The sequence below is a fragment of the Jaculus jaculus genome, chromosome 12, assembly GCF_020740685.1.
Source record: "Jaculus jaculus isolate mJacJac1 chromosome 12, mJacJac1.mat.Y.cur, whole genome shotgun sequence".
NCBI classification, from domain to species: domain Eukaryota; kingdom Metazoa; phylum Chordata; class Mammalia; order Rodentia; family Dipodidae; genus Jaculus; species Jaculus jaculus.
This window is the reverse complement of record NC_059113.1, coordinates 81,787,799-81,796,353: the sequence shown is the minus strand read 5'-3', so window position 1 is coordinate 81,796,353 and position 8,555 is coordinate 81,787,799. Positions and strand designations below refer to the sequence as shown.

At 36.5% G+C, this 8,555-nt stretch overlaps 1 pseudogene; it reads left to right on the top strand.

Moving 5' to 3' along the window:
• The first annotated feature begins 2,887 nt into the window (after nt 1-2,887).
• On the top strand, nt 2,888-2,988 carry LOC123453875 (annotated as a pseudogene).
• Nucleotides 2,989-8,555: the final 5,567 nt, after the last annotated feature.

The following is an 8,555-nucleotide window of genomic DNA, read 5'->3' as shown; positions in this document are numbered from 1 at the left end:
TAAAATACACTTTGATGATCACACAAGAAAAAGACCAAGATACTGAAATATGAGTGACAAGTTCAAAATGGAAAGTGTGCCCACTCCTCATTTTTGTGTGTTTTCAACTTGGAAATACATCAAGACATTCAAATAGAACTCGGCAGTTTCTTCTCACCATCCCTACATGTTTATTAAGTCCTGTGTTCCAGATTACTGTTTTGCTCTCATATATTCTCCTTTCCACTCTGAATTATAGTTGAATTGTGGAAAACTTCAGAAAGACATCAATAAAATGGGAAGGATGCGTACATATACTTTTAAAACTTACATAAAGTAAAATTTGTTCCTCTTAGTCTTGAATATTTTCATGGTAGTGTTAAATTTTGTTCATAACACTTTCTATGCTCCTCTTATTAAATTTATATTAATTAACTTTCAAAATACACTTGTTTTCTGCCTGGGCCTAGGTTAATAGAAGATCTATTCCTCAGAAATTGTGATTATATGGCTGGAGGGATGGCTTAGCGGTTCAAGAATTTGCCTGCTAAGCCAAATGACCCAGATTCGATTCCCTAGGACCCACGTTACCAAGATGCACAAGTGGGTGCATGTGCTTGGAGTTCTCTTGTAGTGGCTGGAGGCCCTAGCACATCCATTCTCTCTCTATATATAAAATTGATAAATTTGGTAAAGGTGATGGAAGAATTAATACATGGGAAGAATTTGGAAGTCTCATGACATGGCTTTGAGTTATAAATCTAAACTCAACAAGGGTCACATTGTAGATGAAATAGCAGCTATACTCCAAGCAATGAAGAACAAAATCTGGGCAAATAAAATGGGGGGGCAGACTGTAATCTCCTTACAATTCACTGTAGAAAATGCTTGACATGATCAATTTATAATGGAAAGGATTTATTTTTGGCTACAAATTGTGGCTCCAAGTCCATGGTCAGTAGATATTAATTGATGGTGTGTTTATACACATGTATCATTTGAAACCAATTAATATTAATGAATTTCAAAATTATAATTATGGCAAAGTTTTCTTTTGAATTTACCATAAAACTAAGTGAAGAAACAAACTGGAGCATTACTGTTCCTTAAGAGTCTGCTTGTATTCACCTAAGAGAGAGAGGGTAATGATAAATCAAAGAAATAATTCCATATATGTGCCTCTGGGTGAGCCATTAGATTAATTGAGCTAAATTACAAGAGCAGGGGGAACTCAAAGATAGGCTTGTCAATGTAAAGCCCAACCTAGCATAAATGAGAGGGAAGCAAGTCCCTCCAGAACATGGAGAAACTGATGACACTGAAGATTCTTCACTACAGCAATGGATGTTTCTGCTTCTATAACCTTGAGTAGGGGCCTCATGAATCTCATATGCTTCTCAATCTTTCTGGGTCTTGTAAGTTAGGTCTGAGTTTCATGAGTCTTCCTCCAGGAAGCAGTATTTAAATCAGGTGAGGGTCAGTTTCGCTACAGTCTCCTAAAATTATACTCCTAATGTTTCTTCCTTACTCCAAAGACTCACAAATGTGGCCATTCTACTAATTGTACAACATAATTCTGTGATCACAGACTCTGAGGCAGGTGTGTTGTTCTACATTCTAGCTTAACAAATGATATGTGTCATTAGTTAGTGAACATAAGCTCTCCATTGTCTTACTTGTAAAACAAATGCTAACTGGTGCTACAATCTAGAACTACTCCAGATATAAGAAAGGTTGTTTCATATACAACTGCTATAAATTTTACTCATTATAGTTACTGTATTATAAAGGATGGTTTTCTGAACATACATTATATGTAAATCTTGTTTGGCTTGGATTTTACTAATAATTAGTCAAGTGCATAGAAACAATGTCACAAAAATGGTGCCTTGATAACTGTGAAGTCTTCATGTTTTATTTATTAACTTACATATTTAATAATTTATTTGTTTGCAAGCAGAGAGTGAGAGAGAGAAGACAGCCAGACAGAGAGAATGGGGCACACCAGAGCCTCCAGCCACTGCAAATGAACTCCAGATGCACACAACACTTTGTGCTTCTGGCTTTTTGTGGGTACTGGGTAATTGAAACACAGGTCATTTGGTTTTGCAGGCAAGTGCCTTAACTTTTGAGGCATCTCTCCATCCTCAGCCCTCAAAATGTCCCCCGAGCCTTGGTATGTGTGTTATAAGACGTTTTTAGTGGTATGTTTTCTGCAATCTCTGAATTTCTGCCTTGAAGCTTTTATGACACAGTACAGAGGAAGTGGAGATCTAAGCATGAATGCTGCTCTCACACTTAGCCTGACAACCAGATCCAGAGACATGGTAACTGACACTGATAAAACATGTTTGTTAATGGAAAGTATCATGGTTCTGCAGTTGCCAAAATATCTATTTCTTGTCATACATAATGATTACATTGGATATGTATTTCTTTTAAATAGGGAATTTTGTTAATAATTTATTAGTCTAAAATTTCATTTTATTCAATTTCTTCTACATGGATAGTACTTCTTTTATTTTTCTCCATCTAATTCATTTTATTTTATCATGCATTTGTGTGCATGTCTATTAGAGAAAGAAAGAAGGAAGGAGCCTGTACCACAGAGCCCATGTGGAGGTAAGACAACCCATCAGTCTTCAGACTTTTCACCTCATTTGAAGCAGGCTTTCTCACTCTGGATTCTCACTACACTGTATTTTTTATTTTCTAGCACATTCTCCTGTCACTTCCTCCCATCTTGCAGTCAGCACCAGCATTCTGGGATTACAGAAGCCCACTAGCTTTTAATATAGGGTCTAAGGATTGAACTGGCAGGATACTACAGCCTGAGATGAGTGCTTCATCCATTGTGCAATCTTCTCAGTCCCAGATTTTACTTCTTAATTTAAAAAGTTATAGAAGTGTGCTCACTTTGGTAGCACATATACTAAAAATTGGACAGAGAATATTAGCATGGTCCTGTGCAAGGATGACATGCAGGTTCATGAAGTGTTCTATATTTTTATATATAAAAGCCCCTAAAGACCCAGAAAACTGTTAGAACTGATAAACACTTTTATCAATGTAGCAGGTTACAAAATAAATACATAGAAATCATTAGCTTTCCTATATACTAACAACAAACATATAGAAGATGAAATAAGCGAATCTCTCCCATTTACAATTGCCTCAAAAATAAATAAATAAATACATAAAATACCTTGGAATAAACTAACCAAGGTAGTGAGGGATCTCTACAATGAGAACTTTAAAACACTCCAGGAAGAAATTGCAGAAGACACAAGGAAATGGAAAGACATCCCATGTTCTTGGATTGGACGAATCAATATTGTGAAAATGTCAATTTTACCAAAATAAATGTACACATTTAATGCAATCCCCATTAAAATTCCAATGACATGCTTCACAGAAATAGAAAAAAAAAATCCTAAATTTCATTTGGAAACACAAAAACCCTTGAAAAGCCAAAACAATTTTGAGCAACAAAAATAAGTCTGGTAGTATCACCATACCCAATTTTAAGCTATATTTCAAAGCCATAGTAACAAAAAGAGCATGGTTTTGGCACAAAGACAGACATGTAGATCAATGGAACAGAACAGACAACCCAGATGTTTATCCAAGCAGCTATAGTCATCTCATTTTTGACAAAAATGCCAAAAATATTGATTGGATAAAACACAGCCTCTTCAACAAGTGGTACTTGGAAAACTGGATATCTATATGTAGAAAGATGAAAATAGATCCTTGCCTTTCTCCATACACAAGAATCAAGTCCAAGTGGATCAGGGTCCTGAAACTCTGAAATTGCTACAGGAAAAGGTATGGAAACCCTTCAATATATTGGCATAGTTAATGGCTTTCTGGATATAACCCCAATTGATCAGAAAATAAAACCACTGATCAACCACCACTGAAATTACAAAGATTTTGTACACCAAAGGACACTGTGAATACAGCAAAAGTACAACCTATAGAATGGGAGAAAACCTTTGCCAACTACACATCTGTCATGGTATTAATATCCAGAATATAAAAAGAGCTCAAAAAAAAAAAAATCAGAACAATAAGAAATCAAACAACCCAATTAAAAAATGGGTTATGGAACTAAATAGAGAGTTCTCATTAGAAGAAATACAGATGGAATATCAACATCTATAAAAGTGTTTTACATCCTTAGCCATCAGAGAAATGCAAAATAAAACTAACTTGAGATTCCATTTCTCCTCTTTCAGAATGGCTACCATTAAGAAAGCAAATGACAATAAATGTTGGTGAGGATGCAGTAAAGGGGGATACCTTCTACACTGTTGGTGGGAATGTAATCTGGTACAGCCATTGTGGAAATCAGTGTGGAAGTTCTTGAGACAGCTAAAAATAGATTTACCATATGATCCAGCTAAAGCACTCCTAGGCATACATCCTAATGACTATTCTCACTATCTTAGAGATACTTGCACAACCATGTTTATTGCAGATCTATTCACAATAGATAAGAAATGGAACCAGCCTAGATGTCCCTCAACAGATGAATGGATAACAAAGATGAGGTACATGTACACAATGAAGTTCTATTCAGTGGTAAAGAAAAATGAAATTATGAAAATTGCAGGGAAATGGATGTATCTGGAAAGGATTATACTAAGTGAGGTAACCCAGGCCCAGAAAGCCAAACATCACATGTTCTCTCTCATATGTGGATCCTAGCTACAAATGTATAGACTTGTGAGTGAGATGGAAGCAAAAATCATTAGCAGAGGCCTGTAAGCTAGGAAAAGCCTATAAGAGAGGGAGGAGAAGGAAGGTCTTAATGGGATGGTATTTTTTATATGTAAGTAGAAGAACAGATTACAGGGAGGGGAAAGACCTAAGTGAGGTCAGGGGAAGAGATTGTATAAAGAAGGGTGGGGTAAGTTAGCACCTGGAAAATTGAGATAACACTTACTTTTATAGATGCAGATCCTAAGGAGAGAGCTGCCCCATCATACCTCAAAAGGGGCCCAACTGAAACTAAGAAAAATTGGCAAAACAAGCAAGGGTGCTGTTTTCCTGATGAACCAGATACCAGCACAAAGGGGAAGGAGACCAACACAGAGAAAAATCAACTCCTACCAAATCAGAGAGTCAGAGCCTCAGAGGCCACCAACACCTCATCACTGAAGCAGACCAAAAATGAACCCAACATGGCTCAAGGAAATTTTGAGGAAGAGGGGGCAGAAAGAATGTCAGAGTCACATGTTGGGTCATGATATGCAGAGACATTTATTGTACCAATAACTGTGGGCTAACTCTACAATGCACGACCCATTTACATCAACAAGGAAGGGCCATTGGGAGGGGGTAGGTCATGGATGAGCCTAAACAATGGTACCAAACTGCCTGTATTTGCTGAAAAGAAAACTAATAAATTTATATATATATATATATATATATATATATATATATATATATATATATATATATTAAAAAAGAAGGGTGGGGGAGATAGTCAATCAAAATTCAAAATATTCTGAATAAGACATAAAGATCTACTTTTTCTTTTTTTGGTTTTTCAAGGTAGGGTTTCACTCTAGCCTAGGCTGACCTGGAATTCACTATGGAGTCCCAGGGTGGCCTTGAACTCATGGCAATCCTACTACCTCTGCCTCCTGAGTGCTGGTATTAAAGGTGTGCACCACCACACCTGGCTGAAAATCTACTTTCTTGAATAATGGCATATCCAAAAGCCATATATTGTTACTAGAAAATTTTCAGTGCCAGGGATGGGATATCTTCCAATGAGTTGTTGGCTGGAGAGGTCCCTGTTGCTTCCAAAACAGTATAGGCTATTGCCAAGGCCCTTGGTTTCCTGTGAGAAAGAGATGGTAAAACCCTATTGCTGAAGACTTCACATGCCTGAGCAGTAAAGTCACTGAGAAATCAAGCTGGTGCTGAGGCTAAAACCTTCTCCCTGTAGCTCAGCCAACTGAAAGCTGGAAAAAGTTGCACTGTATGTAGCCCTGCTGGAGACAAAATTCATCAATGGTGAAAACAATGGACACTGAAAGCCTCAACATTGGCCAGACAAGACAAATGACTAAACAAATGCAATAGTGGCATGTCTGCTCTGGGAGAAACCAGCTGCTCTTTAAATGGACTGAAAGCCTCCTCTATGGGAGGTAATCCCTGCCTGGTACTAAGAACCTAATAAAAAGGGGAAGTCATGAGCCTTAGGGGTATAAAGCCTGCTCTTGTCTGGAGTCTGGATAAATGCATATATTATTCTCACCAAATTGCCCTGAAAGGTCTACACTTAATGTTCATATTCATATATTAATGCTACTCTCACTTCTGGTTAGAGAAGCTTCTCTTTTCAGATGGCAATGACCACTGGGATGAGCCAAAAGGAAGAATAGTGCTGAGAAGAAGGGACAGAGGAGTGTCCAGCACTGAAACATCTCACACCCTCCAAGACTCAGGGTCCATTGAGGAAGAGATGGAGGAAAGAATGTAAAAGTCAAAGGAAGGATACCAGTCCTTACATACAACTGTCTGGACAGAAATTGTCTTTGTTATCCATGACTTCCCAGTGCCTAGCAATACCTACACAATACCCTCATAACAGGAGAAAAAGCTGATGTCATCAAATTAAAAGAGAGATTAATGGAGAGATGGAGAAGATATGACAGAAAACAGAGTTATGAAGGAGAAAGTGGAGGAGGGGAGGGAAATGCCATGGTTTGTGTCTGTAAGTATAGAAGTTGTCAATAGTGAATTCTAGGTCAGCCTGGACTAGAGTGAAACCCTATCTCTAAAAATAAAATATCTATCTATCTATCTATCTATCTATCTATCTATCTATCATCTATCTATGTATCTATTTTAGATATTTATTTTATATTTTTTATATTTTAGATATTTATCTATTTTAGATACATAGATAGATATTTGATATATATACATATATAAAACAAAACACACACACACACACACACACATAGATAGATAGATAGATAGATAGATAGATAGATAGATAGATAGATAGATAGATAGATATGATGGAGAGAAAAATGAATTCAGTATAATTTCCCCTGAATGACCTTGCATGCCCGCATGCTGGGACATATATATGTAAATGCATAAACAAGCTGACTTTGATAATTTCTGGCTCAAAATAAAGTGATGAAAAAGCAAAACAAAAAAAACAAAAAGAAGGAAAAAGAAAAAATAATAGATGGGCTGGAGAGGTGGCTTAGCAGTTAAGGTACTTTCCTGCAAAGCCAAAGGATCCATGTTCAATTCCCTTGGACTCACATCAAGCCAATGCACAGTGCACAGGGTGGCACATACATCTGGAGTTCATTTGCAATGGCTAGAGGCCCTGGTATGCCCATTCTATCTCTCTATCTGCCTCTTTATCTCTCTCTCTCATTCAAATAAATACAAATAAAACATTTATAAAGTCATAGAAGTAGGCTAAATTTATAAAAAAAAAAAAAGAGCAGACACTTTGATTATGCTTATTAACTTTCTGCATTGGTGAGGGCTGTTTTGTTATAATAGTCTTATGTTCCTTCAGTATATATTTTGTAATTTTTTTGAAATTATCCATAATAAAATATTTATAGGGGTTTTAACTGAGCATTATGTCAGATAGTCACAAAGACTTTTCTTGAAATGCAGTGTCTCTGTATCCTGGCAGCATAGAGAACACTTTTCCAGCTCCTCATCTATTCCCATATCCCTCTTTAGCAGTCTTGTTGGGATGAGTAGGCTTGAGCCCTTATCTATGTTTAAAATCAAGTGATACTTCCAGTTGCTCTTGTAAATTTTATTTCTTCAAAATATGCATCTAAGTTGTTCTAAACGGAATCCAGCTTGCCATGGGTAGTGGTTAGAATAAATGAAATTTTTACTTCTGAGTAGTGTGAGACAGGAGTATGTGATATTAAATTGCAGCATTAACTTGAAGACTGAAAGACTATCCAGCCTGTATGAGGCTGGATGACAGATAAAGCTGAGAGAATTTCAGTGAAGGAATGGGTCCTAGATATAAATTTATGTAAGCTGTGTAGTCATCTGTGAGATGGGAATGCCCATCCTGGAGGGCGGAGCAAGTGTAAAGTAAATACATAAATACCCCTTCTCTAGTCAGAGGCCAGTGATATTTTGTTGTTCTCAGTTGATCACATTACAAAGGACAAAATGAAGACATAGGTGGTGCAAAGAGCACAGGTGCTTCTTCTTTGCTATCCTTTACCTTTTAGATTTGTGAGTCTATAAATTGTCTTAAGGATAAACAATCATTATTGTTTATTTACACATGAACAAATGCACAAGGGTGTAGTATAAAAATAAGAAAACAAGTACTAATTTAAAAACTTCTGGAATAAAATTTGGTCTTATAACTTGCAGATTTTGAGTTATTTTGTCTTTTAACTATATTGCCATTTCAAAAGGGAAATATCCCTGAAAGGTAAATATAAACTCTCTGAGATTCCAAATGATTATAAACAGTTTTCTCTGCAAATAAGTAATTTCTGTCCTGTGTATAGTTGCTTATCATATTTTCATGAAGCATTGCGTACATT